Genomic DNA, 21,298 nt, shown 5'->3' with positions numbered 1-21,298 from the left:
CTGAACTGCTTATTTTACCCATGCACCAAATTGTTAAAATATTACTAGGTACATAGAAAATAACTAGATTAGAATGGCCAAAAAATTTTCATCAAAATGAGACATTTTCATGATTTTGAAACTGGGTGGCCTCACTCAAGTTGTCATTGTGCTCCATAGGGGAGGAATGAGTTTGAGTGAATTTTTTCTCAACCTAACTACACTCGTTTTCGGAATTTTGAACACTTTAATTATGAGCATAAAAAGATCAAAGTTTTATGCTTTGCATTTTGAGGGTAGTTTTGCATTTTCCTGTCAAATTGTCCGATTTTCATCTTCGAACTTGACAAAAAACGGCAATTTTGCCCTGATTTTAGGTCCGAATTCATCAGATGGGTAATCTGTTCCATTTGGAACAAAATTAACCTCGGAAGAATTTCTGCCTTGTTTGTGTTGTATTTTCAGATTTTCATCTTCGTAATTTTCACAGAAATGTCCGAAAATACACCACAAAGAGGTTAGCTAGGTTAAGAAGCAATTGAACTGATTTTAAAAGTATTTAAACTATTTCGATTCGGACTTGTACTGTTAAGAATCGCGAGTCAAAAATGGTATTATTAGAATTTTTTCCTAGTTCCTATTCTAAATTTTTGCATTTGAGAGTGTTTGAAAAAATTTGTTCTATTTTTGTTCTAATTTATAGACGTTTTTCAAATTTTTACATTATTTAGTGAAAATTTAAGCATTTCATGTATTCGGTATTTGTGGGCAATTTTCTAGTTTTTCCAATGAAGGAAAAACGAAAGATTCTCATGATGATAAAGAACTCACTTTAGGAGACAAGCTTACCAATCGCTCACGGGGAGTCCCATGATTCTCTGTGAGTTAAATGATTTTCATGAGAGTCCATATTATTGCAAACTATACCACAAGAAAATTGATTAAATTATCCAACTCTGATCTGTATTAAGCATGGACTTTCATGATGATAAATTACTCACTTTAGGAGACAAGCTTACCAATCGCTCACGGGGAGTCCCATGATTCTCTGTGAGTAAAATGATTTTCACGAAAGGTCATGAGAGTACAGATCATGAGTCAAATATTTCAGAATTTTATATTTTGGAATTTTCCAAAAGTACATGATGAATAAGGTAGCACAATTCTACTGTGATTCTTGAGATAATTATCTCCTTTGAGGCTAGTCAGGCTTTTGCCTTGCTCATTAAGGAGTTTTTTCTCAATTGGCACAGTATAGCTGCGATCCCCTACTCACCACGTAAGTGAGAGACTAGCAATTTTTGTATTATCAAAATTTTATTTTGCTCTGAAAATACACAGTAACCAGGGTACCACAATTCTACCGTGATTTTCGAGATAATTATCTCCCTTGAGGCTAGTCAGGTTTTACACCTTGCTCATGAGGAGTTTTTTCTCGATTGGCACAATATAGCTGCGATCCCCTACCCACCATGTAAGTCAGAGATTAATTTTTTACGAAGCCAAAATTTTACGTAAGTTTAATTTTTTTAACAAAATTAAATTATTTTGACTCGGACTTGTATTTCTAAGAATTATGAATCGAATAGTATTTTAGAATTTTTTCCTGCCCCTATTCGCAATTTATACACGAAAGAGTGTTTGAAAAAATTCATTTTATGTACATTATAAATATACTACATTATTCTAGTATAGTGTTAGTAAGCTGTACTCACTGAGACTTTTCTTACTGAAATATGAGCTATCTATCTACGAGACTTCGAGGCAAAAAGCGCAATTTTTAGTGGGGTATAGGAATTTAAAAAAAAATCAAAATGAAAAAAAAATCAAAAAAAAATCAAAAATTTTAGAAGGTTATAATTTCGATTAATTCGAAACGTAATTTTTAGCTTGAATTATGCTCGTTTTTTCGAGCTTTTTGGATTCAAGAAAGTTCAAAAATTAATTTTTTGGTAAATTTAAATTTTTACTTTATGAGTTTTCGAAGATACGTGGCATGTATGATTTTTTCTAGAGAGGTTCATCCACGTCAGGCGCCAGACTAAGTGATTAGTCAATTTTGACATGCAACATACCTTGGAAAATCATGTTTTTTTTTTTTTTAAGAAAAAAATTCTGTCAAAGAGTCTAGAATTTTTGACATTGAATATTTTGGAATTATGGTTTTTTCACTCGAATTGTGTTCTTTAGGAGAACCATTTGGAATTCGAGTTTGACAAAATTTGATAAAAATCGAAAAGTTTGAAGATTTTAAAAAATTTGAATTTTCAAGGGTGGGTTTTTTAGTAAGTCGGATTGAAAATTTTACAATTTTCATGAGAATTACGCGGAAGTTAGGCTCCAATATGATATAGTGAGATTAAACATGATTGAGATAGATAGATTTTATCAGAATTTCTACCTACATACTGAAGTTTAGAAATATTCCCTAAGGTAGTGAATATTTGCCTCGCCAGGTTAGCTCAATATATCGGAGAGGTCTCAGTCATACTACTCACTTTTCACAGAAATAATTTCCAATCACCAATCAAAAGCATACATACAAGATAATATGATTTATTGTTGCTCGGAAACATGATTAAAGATACATATTCTATCGGTTAATCGAGTATAAAATGATTTTACTACCTTAGACTCGAGTTGGCATATTATGTAATAATTAATATTCGTTAATAGATAATGAGGGTGGTAATTGCTTACCCATTGAAACTGTACACATTTCCTAGAAAATGTGTTATTAATGCAGGTGACTTTCTCACCAGGTTCACATACTGTCCATATTTCCTGCCTCTTCGGTATGTCCCTAATACTAGACATGGTCGGCAGGGGTTGGTTGTTTTTACTGAGGGTGCTTTTCCAGACGAGAAGTATGTTCCGATGGCCGGCAGGATGGGAAACATACCCGATAGAGAACGTGAAGAATTACGATCGATAATTTTAATCACGAAGCGAAATAATATTAACCACTATAGAAGTGGGCGAGATCGGAAAAAATAGGAGACGAGTGTCCTTATAGAGGGAACTCATCCGCTTCTAACTTACATAAATACACTTTGAGACCAAGAACCGGCTCGCGCGTTCGCCGAATACGAGATCTAATTAAATTCAAATCATGTTAGATGTAACTACTCGGTAGTCTTGCGACCACCGAGTAGGAGATGCAGCTTAATTGGGAATGCAACTTGCCCGAAAATACAACAACTGCAACTAGTTCGGCTCGTGGCTGTGTTGCTCAATTTATAGTCGTAGGTGCATCGTTCGATGCGCGGCTATTGATGACATTGAATTGTCATCAAAATGTATTAGAAGAAGTTCTCACATTACCAGACTTGCGCAGTCTTTGGGAGTTGTTATTTTAATCCTCGCTACGGCGATGTTTCTTATACTCATCACTACGGCGATGCTTTTATTAATCATCCCTTACGTGATGAAGGCATATTTCCTCATATCAATCTCTTCAGTATATTGACGAAAACTTGCAATTTTTATAAGTTTTTTGCAATTTTTCGAGTGAAATATTTTGAGAATAAAAGTTCCTGGAAATCAAACTTGTAGAAATTAAACTTCCAAATCACAAAAATTCCACGTACTGTTGAATTTGCGATCATCATGTTGAAAAAGTAAGTATTTTTTTTATAAGTACCTACAGTAAGTATTCCATTCCATTACAGTTCAAAATTCAAGCAAAAATCTGATTGGAAATCATGTCAAGGAGCTGAACGTTCTCAAAATTTAAAAATCGAACTTTATCAACAAATTTCAATGAAGATATTATTGTTATTGAATAACTATTTACGTATGCTTGAAGGATGGTACTGTACATTAGCACGCAGTATGATACAATCGTTTGACCGGAAATTTGTTCAAAGGTATAGGTAGATCATAAAATGACTTACTCATTCTCATGCACGAGTGTTGATTTTATTATAGGTACTTTTACAGCGTAAAATTCGTACTCACCTGTAACAAAAAAAGAAACCATTGATGAACAAACTATTATATTATGCTATGAAAATGTTTCACCACTCAGTACCTAAGCAAGTAATTTTATTTTTTTCCCCAATTGACGATAGGATTGATGAGGGAAGGAGGGTAGGGGGTTAAAGGAAAAATATCAATGTTAGGTTATCCGTTAGAAAATTTAATACAGATTGAAATGTCATGGAACATCATGAGTGCTATCGACTCTTTTCAGCATTGAAATGGTCAATTTTTAAGTCACGTCTGCAGCCTTTTTTTTCATTGACTTTTAGGAAAAAAGAAGTTTACTCATCAGTGGAAGATCACTCAGAAAAATCCCAATCTCCTGGGCCACAGATGGAGCTGAATCAAAATGCCCTCAACATAGGGTAATTTTTGAAAAAAAGTGGTATGTACGAGTAGGCTATTTTGTCACTTTTGGGTAAGTGTGTGCCTTTTTTAGAAGTGATCTTGAAACGGTCGAAAGATCATCAATAAGTACGTAGCTAACTACCTAAGCAAAGTTATAGGAGCTTATCAAACTAAATTTCGGCACAGATGAGTAGCTTAACACTGGACCAATTGGGAGACGAATGATAAATGATGCATCAAGAAACAGGTATCTAGGTAAGTTTTTATTTAAAAATGTTCTCGAATGTTCAGCTTTCATCATTTCCTTGAAAATTGCAGCAATTTTGCAAATTTTTCTCGCGAGAATATTGAATGAAATATAAAGGCTATAGGACATTTGCGCACACCTATTGTTTGAACGAGAAAATTGTAGGACATTTGCGCACAGTCTTATAACAATTGGACGATAAATGATTAATGGATCTTTTCGGAAAACAGGACATTTGCGCACAATGTTCATTTTAAGTCAGGGGTTTCCAAAATGTTGACGAAAATAACTACCCAACTTAGAATCAAACCACCATCGATTGATCATCATTTTTCAAATCTCCCCCGCGATTGGTGGGGGGGAGGGGTGTTCTTGATTTTTCAAGTAACACACAACTGAATCATATATTTGATAAACGAATTTAGGCGTGCGATATATATCGAAAAGTATGTTTTCGAGGTCATTGAATAAGAATATGAACTCATTTTCTGGTTCTAACGCCTCAAAACCACTCTGTGTCCCAAAAAGGGGACCAAAATTTTGAAAAATTGTGAAAAATTGTGTGATACTATGAAATGGTATGTTTTCAAGGTTGCTGAGAAAGTGAGAACGAATACCTATGAATGAACTTATTTTTTGGGTCCAACCTTTCAATGTTCCTCTGTGTCCCAAAAAGGGAGCCAACATTTTGAAAAGTCGAGTGATATATCGAATGGTATGTTTTCGAGGTCGCTAAGTACGAATATGAACTCATTTTTCTATTTTAATGCTCGCTTAAATAAAATATTTCTTCATTTGGGAACCACTGACGAAAATTCATTAAATGTGCGCAAATGTCCCACGTTTGACAGGATGTGCGCAAGTGTCCTATACCTTTTCAAACGAAAGGGAAAGTGTGCGCAAATGTCCTTTTACCAATATAAATAAACAGCTATTGTATTGTATCTGTATTGTGTCTAACATAACACGCGGATAGATAACCTCAGATCATAGAGGCAAGACCAGGATTGGGCAGACTCTTCAAAAAAAAAAAAAAAAAAACAGTGTACTAATATCTTTCCAGACTCCACTCTCTTCAAAAAGTTTCAAAAGTTTAACTCTTTTTAAACCAGTTCTCACATCCTTATGTAAGCTGTGAATACATTTTTGAATAAAATCCCCACCGCCTTTTGCGGTTCGGGGGCCAAATAGAATAATGCAATCAATCTTACGAATCAAAAAGAGATATTCCAAAGCTAGGTAGGTTATTACTTTAAAAGTTCACCGAGTTTGGTAATTGAAAAATATTAAACATAATATAGGTAATCAATTGTTAATTAAAATGCTAGATATACGTTTTTAATCTGCTCGAATTCCTTCTGAGAATATTTCTCCACTCTCCATTTTTGGTAATTCAAAAAAAAATCCAAAATTAGGTTCAATTAGGTAATTTTTTTTTTTAAATATAATATTGTTCTAATGTCACAAAGTATAAATACATAAGTGACTTACTAACACAACAATTAATACGAAATATTGAAGATGACAATATTTTCAAAACCAAAATTGACGTAACTGACGTGAATTTACCCAAAAATAAGCGATTTTTTAATATTTACAACCGCTCAGTAGAACCTTAAAAGGGGACTTCCATTTTTCTTCAAATCAGGTTAAGTAAAGGCTAAAGCGAAAAAAACAAAAAACACGATTTTTCTCAAAAACGCTTACTTTTCGAAGATCCCATCTCCTTTCCAGTGTCAACCACAGAGCTATAAAAATGTGCAGAGTGACTTACGACTCAAAATTGCAGCCTTCACTGAATCTGGCGTGAATCCGCCAACAATTTTTCCCCGCAAATTTTTTGACCCATCACGATGTAAGATGTAGGTATCTAATTCCCAAATACGAGTATCTATGGGAACATCATGAGGACCATTGACTTTTTTCAGCATTGAAAAGTCAATTTTCAAGTCACGTTTGCTTCATTTTTTAAAATTGACTTTTAGTACAAAAGAAGCTTTTACTCTTATGAGTGGAAGATTACTCAAAAAAAGCACACTGATAAAACGATATGTACATATAATATTAATTCTCATGTTAAAAAAAGAGAAACAAGTAAGCAAGTTTTCATTTTTGAAATGTTCTCAAAGACATATTTTCACGATTTCGCAAAAAAATGAACTATTTTTGCTAACTTACTTCTTCAAAATATTGAATGAAACACGAGGAAGCAGCTGTTGGGTTCAAGACGTCGATATGGTTAGTTGTCATTAAGAGATATAAGACATATTCATTAATAATGGAAAATGAAATGAAGTACACAATCACACATTTATAATCATAAGATTTTTGATATTGAATTTCATTATTTAAGTAGGTAGGTATGACTTGAGATATAGTTTGGGTTGGGTTATTTTATTATTGATTAAAATAGCTAAATATTCGTTGTTATTGTGAGCCATGTGTGTGAAGAATATGATGAAGTGGATTGGATCCAAGTATAGATTCTCTTTTTATAAAAATTATTCAAATGAAAAAAAAAATCTGAGCCGATGTCAAAATTGTAAACGACCACCCTTGAAGGTACGTTTCTAAGGTAAGTTTTTACTTGAAAGTTCCGTTCTTGGGAGGGTTCAAACCAAGTTTTTCCAAACCTAAAGGGACGAAACATTCATTTTTTGGAAGATGATGACTCCTAAGTATCATTCACAAACCAACCACTCGAACTAAAGTTAGATTGAAACATGCTTAATAAACTCTGTTAGCCAAAATTGTAAGGGTAAAAAATCATTTCCAGTAAAATCTTCATTATTAAAAAAAAAAATGATACCTGGTGAGGTATTTCTGCCTAATTTCAGAATTCCAATTTCTAGGTCATCTCTATTTCATTTCAAGTGAGAAAAACTTGATCTCTCGCAACTTTATGGTTTCCCATACCCCACATCAATTGACCTAGGAAGACCAAACTCATCATGTACGTTACAGATTAACCTTATCCGAAATTTACCTACACTTTCACGATTGATATATTCTAAGTTATCTCTCTTTAAAATCTAAAAAAGTAAATTATTAACTAATGTATCTCGGTTTTTGGCCTTTAGACCAGTCTGTATCATATTTTTTCATAATTTCAAGTGTACCATGTGAAAAAAATTGAGATTTCATCAAATCGAACCTCAGTTGCTGAAAATGTAGTTTACACTGATGCACCCTAGTTTCGCCTGAACCGATTGATAACGGCTTCGAACCATTTTCAGCAGTGCTGAAGCCAACAGTAGATTTTTTAAACTTGGAATTTCCACAAAAATTCGTTCATTGAAGTTGGAAAGCTATAGAATTTGCTCTATACTGTACTCTTGTAACATGCTGAGTCCATTGGAAAGGTATTCTCAAGTCGTTCCAGACCCCCTAGACGTATTTTGAGAAGAGGACCAGTGCTGAGAAGGGGTCCTTTATTGGGAGGTATTCTGGAGCCGAAATCATTTTCAAAGACGTCTCCTTCGTGTTGATTTTTGTTCAATTTTGGAAGACGATGTACTCAGGGTAGAGGGGCGACAATTGATTCAATTGCCTGGAGTGTCGACCTAAGCGCTACTTTCATCAAAATCTAAAACAACTTTTTGGGTTCTACTGAGCGATTGAATACTCGCAAATTGTCAATTTTAGGTCTAATTAGAGTTTTGAACATGTTTTCCTTCCAAACTTTGCATCACATAATAATACCTAACAATACATAACCATCATATCATTTTTAAAACTGGTGGAATATTTAGGAACGCAGTGGTGCCAATTTTTTGTTCATTATCGCCACAAACAACCGAAAAAATTCGCCAAGCTTTTTTCATTTATTTTCTCGAATTTTTCAAATTGACAATAATCACAAAAAAATTGGCACAACTGCGTTCCCAAATATTTCACCAGTTTCAGAAATTATATTTATCGATAGTTTCAACTTAATTAATGCGAAATAATACTTGATAAGAAAACATCATCAAAACACGAATTGGTCCAAAAAATGAGCAATCTGTATGGTCTTGGATTTGGTCGTCATGGTCCAAGTAACTGGCGAGACGAAGTTGAACATCAAATTCCAGAATGGGTAAAGCTTTAGTTGAATTTTTTTTCTTTGTGTTCCCATCTTGTGCATTGTTGAATTTTTTAAAGAAAACATTTTCAATTTTTACAATCAGACGCTTCTGAATTATCAAGAACTCGCTCGCTGCAGAATTTCAAGCTATGTTGACCCCTTTGTGCAGAGCTTCTCAAAACTGAAACCGCCAAAAAAAAACATGGAATAAAAACCCTACCCCGCTAATCTGCATCTTTGCTTAAATTACATTTCAAGGTGATTGAAGAATTGGAGATGTTTTTTTTTCGTTTTTGATTTTTTTCTTGATTAATTTGTGAGAGATTTAATTTTCTGAAGTAGGAGTAAGACCAGATTTTTAGGCATGAAAAATTGAAATCAGAGGCCATTTTCTAAAACCTTTTCGTGATGTGTGAAGATTTTATAAGAATGACGGTAGAATTACTGCTCGACGAAAATTTTTCAAAAAAATGGGTCCAAAAGTGAAAAAAAAACGTTCATTTTTGCATGGTCCAGTATGGCCGGCTGAATTTAGGGTAGGTGGTGAGTTGTTATTTAAAAATATTCTCGAATAAGTATATACGAGTAGCTTTCACGCTTTTACGAAAAATTGTCACATTTTTTCAAATTTCTTCCGCATATTGAATAAAATTGATTCTATGACTTCCAAAACTTGGATGACCATCAGGAAAAAACTCAAAATTAGTGAATAAGATTCGAATTTAATCGATTCAGAATCTAAAGAATACGATGAAGATTCGTGTAATGTTGGGAACAAATTTTCCCAAATTCAGGAGGAAACCTTTCCATTGAGTTATAAAAGTCACTCAGATCAATTTTTGGCCCAGAGGTACCTCTGGAGTAGAGATAGGGCTCCCAGGAATGGCGAGGCATTCTCGTAAACTTCGTGTTTTGTTTTTTTCGCTTTTCATAAGATATCAATAATTTTGAAACTGTGGAAATATTTTGGAATGTAGCTGTGCTAATTTTTTAGTCATCATTTCCAAATTCAGAAGTCAATATTTCGCAATGACTGGAAAATTGGAACCTCCATGTTATAATACGAAAATAAGTATTAAGGATGGCAATTTTCAAAACACGAATTTGCTAAAAAAAATAAGCGATTTTTAAATTTTCAACCGCTCGACAGTAGAACCTTAAAGGGGGACTTCCATTTTTTCCCCAGTCAGGTTGAGTAAAGGCTGAAGCGAAAAAACGCGATTTTTTTCAAAAGTGCTTACTTTTCGAAGATTCTATATCCTTTCCAGTGTCCACCCCCCCCCCCCAGCTATAAATTTGCAGAGTGATTTTCTACTCAAAAATTTCAGTCTCTACTGAATCTGGCAGGAATCCGCCAACATTTACCTACTAATAATTCTCAAATGTCTTGGGAGCATCATGAGGACCAATTGACTCTTTTCAGTATTGAAAAGTCAACGAGTGGGACTAGAATTCTCATGTTGAAATAAGAGAAACAAGTAAGCAAGTTTTCTTCTTTGAAATGTTCTCAAAGACGTATTCGAGACGTCGATATGGTTAGTTGTGATTAAGAGATACATATACATACAAAGAACCACTCATTATTAATGGAAAATGAAATGAAGTACACATCATCATGAGATTCTTGGTATTGAAATTCATTATTTACGAGTAGGTAGGTATAACTTGAGATAGTTAGAGTTATTGGGTTATTATTGATGAAAATGGATAAACATTTGTTGTTATTGTGAGCCATGCGTGCGAAGAATATGATGAAGTGGTTTGGATCTATAAGTATAGGTTCTCTTCTTATGAAAATTATTTCAAAGGAAAAAAATTCTGAGCCGATATCTGAATTTGTATCCAAGCAGAAGTTTCTAAGGTAAGTTTTTACTTAAAAGTTCCGTTCTTGGAAGGGTTCAAACCAAATTTTTCCAAACTTGAAGGAACGAAACGTTCATTTTTTGAAAGATGATGACTCCTGAGTATCATTCATAAACCAACCACTAGAACTAAAGTTAGATCGAAACATGTGTAATAAACTCAGTTATCCAAAATTGTTAAGAGTGAAAAATCATTTTCAGTAAAATCTTTATTTAAAAAAGAAATGATATCTTGGAGAGGTACGTCAGCCTAATTTCAGAATTCCAATTTCTAGGTCATCCCTATTTCATTTCAAGTGAGAAAACTTGATTTTCTTCCCACTTTCTGATTCCTCATACCCTCCCCCCTCACACTAACTGACTTTCATAGGAAGGCCAAATTCGGCACGTAAGTTACAGATAAACGTTTTCCAAATACCAAATAGCTGATCGAATTTATAACTAGATTTTATGGCTTCCAAGATCGAAAAAGTAAATTATTAAGTAATGTATCTCGGTTTTTGGGCTTTAGACCAGTCTGTAGCATCATTTTTCATAATTTCGAGGGTAAAATGTGAAAAAAATTATAATTTTATCAAATCGAACCTCAGTAGCTGAAATGTACTTAGTGTAATACACTGAATTATCCTAATTTCGACCCCCAGAATCGATTGAATACGGTTTCGAACCATTTTCAGCAGATCTGAAGCCAACACCAGACTTTTTAAAATTGGAATTTCACAAAAAAAGTTAATTGAAGTTCGAAAGCTATAGAATTTACTCTACCTATACCCTAATATTGTAACATTCTGAATCGATTAGAAATAGATACTTATTTTCGAGCAATTCTGGAGCTTCTAGCCGTATTTTGAGAAGAGGGCCGGTACTGAGGAGGAGTGCTTTATTCAGAGGTATTCTGGAGCCGGAATCATTTTCAACGGCATCTCCTTCATTTTGATTTTTTATTCAATTTTGGAAAACTGTGTACACAGGCAAAGGGGCTACAATTACCTCACTCATTCACATGGAAGCTTCGGAAGTGGAAAAGAATGACGTCATTCAAAATTTATACAAAGAATTTTACACAAAAACAAAAATCGAATTCCAGCGGTCCATCAACGCCATCAACCCACGAACTGTAAGTAGGTAATTACATCAAGAAACGAGTAGGTAAGTTTTTATTTTAAAATGTTTTCGAATACCTATGTTTCTTCGAATTTCTTCCGCATATTGAACAAAATTGCAGGAGGCAGCTGTTAGTTCTGATTTTTGAGACCTGGATGGCATAAGGACATAAGAACATAAGGAAAAGACTCGAGGACAACTTGTAAATTTCAAATTTCAAATTTCAATCGAAAAAAAAAGATTTCACAGCTACTTTTCATTTAAACAGTTTATTGAATGTGTATTTCAGAGTTAGGTACATAAAAAAAATCATTATTTTCCTCAAATTCCTTCTGAGACCGTTCTGTTTTTCTAGTTTTGAAAAATATGAAAACATATGAGGTAATTTCGAATTAAAATTTTCTCTACATCGTGAAAAAAATATATTGGAGGTTTTTAAGAAAATTCAAATAAAACCTTAATTTGAGTTGAAAGTCCCTGGACATTTTTTTTATTCCTGAGTTGTCTCTAAAGGAGAGATTCAACTTTTTTAGAACTGATCTTGAAACGGTCAAAAGATCATCAATAAACACTACCTAACAACCTAAGCAAAGTTATAGGAGCTTATCAATCTAAATTTTTGCGCAGATGAGTAGCCCAGCCGGAAGTTGTTTACACACCAAGTAATTCTCATGTTGAAAAAAGAGAAACAAGTAAGCAAGTTTTTATTTTTGAAATGTTCTCAAAAACGTATTTTCACGATTTCGCAAAAAATTGAACTATTTTTGCTAATTTCCTCCTTCAATATATTGAATGAAACGCGATGAAGTAGCTGGTGGGTTCAAGGGGTCAATATAGCCATGTTGTCATTAACAGCTTATGATTAGTAGTAACGGCCGACTCATCATGGCATGATATTATAAATGATGCGTCAAGAAACAGGTAAGTTTTTATTCAAAAATGTACTCTAATGTTTAACTTTCGTTATTTCACGAAAATTGCAGCAATTTTGCAAATTGCTTCCGCGAATATTGAATGAAATTGAAGGAAGCAGCTGTTGTATTGTCTCTTATACATGGATAACCTCAGATCATGGAGCCAAGACCAGGCTTGGACAGACTCTTCAAAAAAAAAAAAAAAAAAAAAAAAAACAGTTCATCTATTTTCTCGAATTTTTTAAATTGGCAATAATCCCAAAAAAATGGGCACCACTGCGTTCCCAAGTACTTCACCAGTTTCAGAAACTAGATTTAACTCAATTAATGCTGCGAAATAATACTTGATAAGAAAACATCATCAAAACACGAATTGGCCCAAAAAAATGAGCGATTTGTATGGAAGTCGCTGCAGAAACGAAGTTAAACATCAACTTCCAGAATTGGTAAAGCTTTAGTTGAATTTTTTTTCTTTGTGTTCGCATATTGTGCATTGTTGAATTTCATAAAGAAAACATTTTCAACTTTTGCAATCAGACGCTTCTGAATTATCAAGAACTCGCTCGCTCCAGGCTTTCAAGCTATATTGGCCCCTCTGTGCGGAACTTCTCAAAATTGAAACCGCAAAAAAAAACATAGAATAAAAAAAAATCAGTTGATAGACGAACTAGAATTTCTCTAAATAACCCCCCTTTTCAGGAAAAAATATTCCTTGCTCTCTTTCTCACACTCTCTCTAAAAAAAAATATGAAAAGACTTGTACCATTTTAATTTTTTGATTTTTTTTTCAAACTTCGGAGGTTTCGAACAAGAAAACCAATATTATTGTTCAAAAGAGCAGAGGCGGTTTCATTCTTGAAAACAGATTATTCAAAAGAACAGGTATCTACATAATTAAAAATCGTTGACAACATTTTTCATTTCATTCTATTGTTGTTGTTTTTTTCATTTGTGGGCTCGGCGTACACTACAAAAGAACTTGCATCAGGAGGAATTCTGGCGCAGAAATGATTTTCAACTTCTCTAGGTCTGTTCCAGTACACGATAGTCCATATGACTGGGAAAATCCAAGTATGCGAGATGAATACGATGACGACAACAACGAGGTGTAAAATCCGTGAGACATGATTTAGTGGTACGCGAACAGAATCACTTTTTTATAAGAATACGTACTCTATTCTCGTACTCATGTAGTCCCTGAGAGTTTACGAATAAATAGCTACGTCCGTCATACATGCATCGTTGTCGTATTCCTGTCATCTTGTGTGTAAAGTTACACCGCACGTAGCTGAACATTTCTATTCTCATTCACCTTCCAGCTTCGAAATTGAGGAAGAGGATGAGCTGAAAGACACGAAGAATGTACCTATGGGTGGAAAAAAACAAGACGAAAAAAAGACATTTTTACTCACACGATATCTTGGCATCGGTTTTTCGTCGATGTTTTCCTTCCTATTGGAGAAACACCGCTGGGTGTATTTTCATTTTTTTCCCTCATAGTTTTACATATTATTTTACGTAAAAAATGTGAAGTTCGACGTTCGTGATGGCAGCACCTTACGTAACAGAGATATCCATTGAAGAAACAACTCAAACTCATAATATATAAAAAAGATTCCTTTAAAAAAAAAATCATCGAAATATCGAATCGATGTATTTGTACGTCGAACAAATCCAGCTAGGATATGTAATCCATGCATGAAGCATGAAGAATCCCAATTCCTCATTCCATTCAATCGAACATTTCATCAACTAAATTCATACTCAGCAAGTACATATTATTCGAAAACTTCTCAACCATTTTTCATAGCGAGATATCAAGATTGAAAAAAATCACCATTCGATGGGAGAATAGTAACCATTATCGTTGAAAAATCGAAACGCGAATGAACAATCGAACAAAAAAGTCGCTAAAATTGAAAAGAAAAATTCAATTAAACTCACCATATTCAACAAGCAGCATCTGAACAACCAGATGAGAACCACACATCAAACCAATGGATAAATACCGGCAAACTCGTCTTTCAGGCATAAAATTATGATCAGGAACATCGATTTGTAAAAAAACAACACAATAACACGACGCGACCAGACGCACAATTTGACAAATTCACGATCAACTAATTCAAAATTCTGAATTTTATTCTTCAAAAACGTACAGCAACAAGCGAATAATGCAGATAGAAACGAACTAAGCACGAAAAATCCGGCAAACTAACTGTCTTTGCTAATCGCTTCGAAGTTCGAAGCGATAAGCGATTAACAATGCTGCAGGAAAAATCCCACAACTAAGTACCTACGTAGATTCGCATTCGCTCGATGTAAAAATTTCTTATCTTTTGGAGGTACAAATAATAATGGAGAGAAGTTTTTGATGTCTCATTTTTAAAATACTCGTATGTATGCGACTACGCGTGTTACACTATCTCCTTCTCCACATCGATAGCACTACAGGGTCTACATTAAAAATGCACCGAATAAAATCATTTCAGTGCGTCTTCAAATCTAGACGTACGGTACTGCATATACGAGTACTAACTTAAAACTTATAGTCCGGCATATGACAATAGGAGTAATTGCACCCACCCCCCGCCGATCCTCCGGGACAACATTTTTCTTAAAGGGGACATCCTAAGGAACATTTTAATGCAAAGTTGCCAAAAAAAAAGTTGGCCTTACTTACAAAATGGCGGCCATTTTGATTGACAGGTCAGCCGAAATCGCAGATTTTGCGTTATAACATAGGACTTGCACAAACTTTTTCAAACTTTACAAAGGTAGATCGAAAGATCATGCAAAAATTTATCACCTGTCCAAATTTCAAGTGCTAAAGTGCGTTTTTCGATTTTTGGTGAATTTTTGAAAAATCGAATTAGGCCAAAAATGAGGGAAAAAATCAAAATTTTACCAAATTGACCAAGAAAGCTGAAATTTGGGATATACCCTATTTTCGACACGCCAAATCGATTGGAAACGGTTTCAACCCGTTTTGAGCAGTTCTGGAGCCTCCAGCAGATTTTTGAAACTCGAAATTCCCACAAAATTCCATCAAATTGGAGTTGTAAAGCTAAAGTTCATTCTAAAAACTAGTTTCAATACGCTACGAAGTACTGCAGGTGAATTTCAAGTCGTTTTGGAGGCTCCAGCGACATTTAGAAAATTCCTGAAACCTCCATCAGATTTTTGAATCTTTTAAATTTTCACAAAATTTCATCAAATGGAGATGGAAAGCTGAAATTTACTCCACACTCCAATTTTAACACCCTCTGAAGACGACTTCAGGTGGGTTCAAGTCATTTTAGGGCCTCCAGCGACTTTTTTGAAAATTACTGGAGCCTCCAGTAGATTTTTGAAACTTGAAATTTCCCCAACATTAATTTATCAAATGGAGTTGGCAAGCTGAAATTTACTTCGCAGACTACATGGTGGTTTCAAATGGTTTCGAAGCTTCCAGCAACTTTTAGGAAATTTCAATTTTCCAAAAAAACGTCATACAACCTTTCAAAAAGTTGCTGGAGGCTCCAAAAAGACTTGAAATTCACCAGCAGTCAACTTCGTAGCGTTTTGAAATTAGTGTGCAGAACGAATTTCGACTCTCAATCTTGGTTTGATAACATTTTGGGGAAATTTCAAGTTTCAAAAATCTACTGGAGGCTCCTGTAATTTTCAAAAAAGTTGTTGAAGGCTCTAAAATGACTTGAAATCCACCAGAAGTCGTTTTCAGAGGGTGTTAAAATTGGAGTGTAGAGTAAATGTCAGCTTTCCATCTCTATTTGATGAAATTTTGTGAAAATTTAAAGTTTCAAAAATCTGCTGGAGGCTTCAGGAATTTTCAAAAAGTCGCTGGAGGCTCCAAAACAACTTGAAATTCGCCTGCAGTACTTCGTAGCGTATTGAAACTAGTTTTTAGAATGAATTTTAGCTTTACAACTCCAATTTGATGGAATTTTGTGGGAATTTCGAGTTTCAAAAATCTGCTGGAGGCTCCAGAACTGCTCAAAACGGGTTGAAACCGTTTCCAATCGATTTGGCGTGTCGAAAATAGGGTATATCCCAAATTTCAGCTTTCTTGGTCAATTTGGTAAAATTTTGATTTTTTCCCTCATTTTTGGCCTAATTCGATTTTCAAAAATTCACCAAAAATCGAAAAACGCACTTTAGCACTTGAAATTTGGACAGGTGATAAATTTTTGCATGATCTTTCGATCTACCTTTGTAAAGATTGAAAAAGTTTGTGCAAGTCCTATGTTATAACGCAAAATCTGCGATTTCGGCTGACCTGTCAATCAAAATGGCCGCCATTTTGTAAGTAAGGCCAACTTTTTTTTTGGCAACTTTGCATTAAAATGTTCCTTAGGATGTCCCCTTTAAGAAAAATATTGTCCCGGAGGATCGGCGGGGGGGGGGGTGCAATTACTCCTATTGTCATAATTATGCCGGACTATTACTACATACATACCTAGCTTACCTACCTAATTGCAAAATGTGCATTGATGGTAAAGGGTATTCCACGGTAAGATAGGCGAAATGGCCCTGTTCCCAGATTTGGAAAATTATGATGGATTATTGTTGGGCACCTCCAATGAAAATTTTCGAGCGGAATTTCCGCCCCCTTGAACAGTACGGCCAAAAAACGCGTTTTTTGGGAGAAAAATTCTGTATCCGCGAGTAGTGAATAGAAAATTCTGGTACCACGCGGAATATGTAAGGGAAGCCTGGGCCTTTCAATATGATTTTTTTCAAAAATTTTTATCATAGTGGTGGGGGTAAAATTGACAAAAGAAAACTTTGAACCGCCACAGCTCCGGGCTGTATGGTTTATCCAAAAAACTGTTTTCGCTAAAATGTGTCTTTTTACAAGTACATTCTTCCTACCAATCCATAAAATTGAAATTTTGTCTGCAAAAGGTTCATATTTGCAAAAAACCCTGAAAAATACACGTTTTCCGCGTTTTTTTGCAAAATTATGCCAAATATGCAAAAAATGTATACTTAGAACAAAAAATGTTCAGTGTCAAATTTTACCCAAGAGAACGTGTTGGACATTTTGGCAAAAAGCAGAAGTTTTTTTTGGCAATTTTTACAAAAGTTGGGCGTTTTTTATAATTTTGACAAAAAAGGAACTTCTTTATACATAATTATGACATAAACGAGATTTTTTTGACAATTTAGGCAAGAACACATCATCATGAGATTCTTGGTATCGAGTCTAGCTAGTGTTTTGAAAATGTTTTCTTTCCAAATTTTGCATCACATAATAATACCTAACAATGCAGAACCATCATAAGATATCATTTCTAAAACTGGTGGAATATTTAGGAACGCAGTGGTGCCAATTTTTGGTCATAACATTTTCCAAGCTTTTTTCATCTATTTTCTCAAATTTTTTAAATTGGAAATAATCACAATAAAATTGGCACCACTGCGTTCCCAAATATTTCACCAGTTTCAGAAATTATATTTTTCCATAGTTTTCACCTAATTAATGCGAAATAATACTTGATAAGAAAATATCATCAAAACACGAATCGGTCCAAAAAATGAGCGATGTGTATGGTCTTGGATTTTGGTGGTTCTGGTACAAGTTGCTGCGGAAATGAAGTTGAACATCAACTTCCAGAATTGGTAAAGCTTGAGTTGAATTTTTTTTCTTTGATGAATTTCAAAAAAAAAAAACATTTTCAAGGTAAGTTTTTACTTAGAAGTTCCGTTCTTAGGAGGGTTCAAACCAAGTTTTTCCGAACTTGAGGGAACGAAACATTCATTTTTTGAAAGATGATGACTCCTAAGTATCATTCACAAACCAATCACTTGAACATCCCATCTCCTTTCCAGTGTCAATCCCAGAGCTAAAAATTTGCCGAGTGACTTTCCACTCAAAATTGCAGTCTTCACTCAATCTGGCGAAAATCCACCAACATTTTTTTCTCGCTAATTCGCGACCCATCTCGCTGATGTAGATGTATCTAATTCCCAAATGTCTTGGGAACATCACGAGGACCATTGACTCTTTTCAGAATTGAAAATAAGTCAATTTTCAAGTCACGTTTGTTTCCTTTTTTTTAAATTGACTTTTATAGTACCTAGAAGTTTTACTTGTGAGGTGAAGATTACTCACTGTCAGAAAAATCCCAAACTACCAAACGGGGACGCAAATCAAATTAATGAGTGATAAATTCTCATGTTAAAAAAAGGGAAACGAGTAAGTAAGTTTTCATTTCTGAAATGTTCTCCAAGATGTATTTTCACAATTTCGCAAAAAAAAGGAACTATTTTTGCTAACTTACTTCTTCAGAATATTGAATGAAACACGAGAAAGCAGCTGTTGGGTGTTCAAGACGTCGAAATTGTTAGTTGTCATTAAGAGATAAATAATAACCATTCATTATTAATGGAAAATGAAATGAAGTACACATAATATCGTCATGAGATTCTTGATATTGAAATTTATTATGTAAGTAGGTAGGTATGACTTGAGATTGTTTGGGTTGGGTCATTATTGATTAAAATAGATAAATTTTCGTTGTTATTGTGAGCCATGTGTGTGAAGAACATGATGAAGTGGTTTGGATGCAAGTAAATATACATTCTCTTCTTATGAAAATTATTTAAATGAAAAACAATCTGAACCTATGTCACAACTTTAACTATTACAGTGAACGACCGACGTCGAAGGTACGTTTCTAAGCTAAGTTTTTACTTGAAAATTCCGTTCTTGGGTGGGTTCAAACCAAGTTTTTCCAAACTTAAAGGGACGAAACATTCATTTTTTGAAAGATGATGACTCCTAAGTATCATTTACAAACCAACCACTCAAACTAAAGTTAGATCTAAACAATGTCTAATAAACTCAGGTAGCCAAAATTGTACTTAAAATCAATTCCAGTAAAATCTTCATTTACAAAAAAAATTATACTTTGAGAGGTATTTCCGCCTAATTTCATAATTCCAATTTCTAAGTCATCCCCATTCCATTTCAAGTTAGAAAAACTTGGATTTTCTCGCGAATTTATTCCTCATACGCCTCCATCACTAATTGACTTTTATACGAAGGCCATAAATTCAGCACGTAAGTTACAGATTAACCGTTTTACAAATTTTCACTATAACCCAAATTTTATTCCTTCCAAGATTGAAAAAGCAAATTATTAAGTGATGTATCCCGGTTTTTGGCTTTTAGCCCGCGTAAAAAAAACCAGATGTATACCACATAGTTAACTGGGTGGATATACTACGTTGAATACTATGTTGTATACAAGTCATCAATTGAAACACGTAAACCACTGGTATACCATGAAAATTACAACTGGGTTGGAAATGCAAGTCTAGCCCTTTGTATTGTTTTATAAGGCTTGAAATGCACATTCCATGTACAGAATAGCAAGAGTTGATGTCAAAATGTCACCAAAAAAAATTTTTAAAATAAAAAAATTTGTGACCTGGGTGGGGTTCGAACCTGGGACCTCCATATCTCCGCTCAATTCTGTACTGCGCTGACAACTAGGCTACTGCGATCGGTGATGATAGTGGCGTTTTAATGGGTTTATATGTTTAGAAAATTTGGACTTAGTCAAATTTTGAAAATGTAATATTTTTATTTTCATTTTTTTATTGTATTTTTTATAAAAATATTTTGTGGGGTGATATTTTAAAGATGATACTAGATTGTACACTTTGTTTACTGGGTCATTCCATGCCAATTCGACTAAAAAAGTGCGATTTTGAAAGTCATGTCTTTCGATTTCGCTCAAATTTTTTTTACAATATCTACTTACCCAGTAAGAAGCAATCCGTAGTCAGTTAGGTTCCAGCCCCCTCAGAGGCCGGTTGGGGGGGGGGGCTTCCATTATTTCACATTGCATTGAGTTACTCCACTTCACAAACTATGATACTTTGATCAAAAAACTGATTTCACAGTTCAAAAGGGTATTGAATTTTCAACTTTTTATTGAGCATTTTGAAATTTTCAAAATTAGAAAGTTGAACTTTCAAATTGAAAGTTCAAATTTCAAAATGGCGCTGTAAGTGGAAGCTATACCATTTAAAATTCTGTAAAAATGACCATAGATACACCTTTTGGAGCTTTTTCGAAATATTCAAGTTTCAAGATGGGATCTCTTGATGGAAGGGGAGCACCCCCACCCCCAATTTTGGGCAAAACTTTCAAAAGAAAATCTAGGGCATGTGATACATCGAATTGTATGTTTTCGGTAACGCTAAACACGAATATGACGTTAGATTTTTGATTGGGCCCCAACCACGGCCCCCAGCATCTCCGGCCAAACGGGGTAAAAGTTTAAAATAAGGGGTTTTTTTGTGCGACACATCAAATATTATGTTTTTGGTGACGCATGAACACGAATATGACATCAGATTTTGTTTTTGAGTGCTTTTCATTATTTTTTCCAATAATATAGGTACCATAAATCATTCAAAACTGATATCTAAAACGTTAATCGTGCTTGAAAAATTAAAGAGTTGATGAAAAAAGCTCAAAAAATTGTAAATAACCTACAAAGTTTGGACATGAATAACTTTATCCTTTAGAAAAGCAAACATTGATTTGCACAGTATAACCAGTAGTAAAATTTATTTCGTCATATTTACCAGTGGTATTACCACATGGTTTTATTTTTTAGATAGTAAAACATTATCAAAAGATAGTAAACCAGTGGTAAATTTTACATCCTTAATTTACCATTGGTGTACCATGTTGTTAAATTTACTATGTGGTAAACCAGGAGTAAACTTTTGCATCTACACTTTCAGAAAATTGTATACCAGTAGTAAATTT

The 21,298-nt window shown here is 34.2% G+C and overlaps 1 long non-coding RNA gene across 1 annotated transcript; it reads right to left on the bottom strand.

Annotated features, from left to right (window-relative positions):
- Positions 1-3,481: 3,481 nt before the first annotated feature.
- LOC135847780 (uncharacterized) lies at positions 3,482-14,856 on the bottom strand. The gene is made up of 2 exons (XR_010559233.1): positions 14,449-14,856; positions 3,482-3,939 (listed from the first exon to the last, which is right to left on the bottom strand). It is a non-coding gene; the product is annotated as an uncharacterized LOC135847780 (long non-coding RNA).
- Positions 14,857-21,298: the final 6,442 nt, after the last annotated feature.

This window comes from Planococcus citri, chromosome 1, assembly GCF_950023065.1.
Source record: "Planococcus citri chromosome 1, ihPlaCitr1.1, whole genome shotgun sequence".
In the NCBI taxonomy this organism is placed as follows: domain Eukaryota; kingdom Metazoa; phylum Arthropoda; class Insecta; order Hemiptera; family Pseudococcidae; genus Planococcus; species Planococcus citri.
This window is presented reverse-complemented; position numbering and strand designations above follow the sequence as displayed.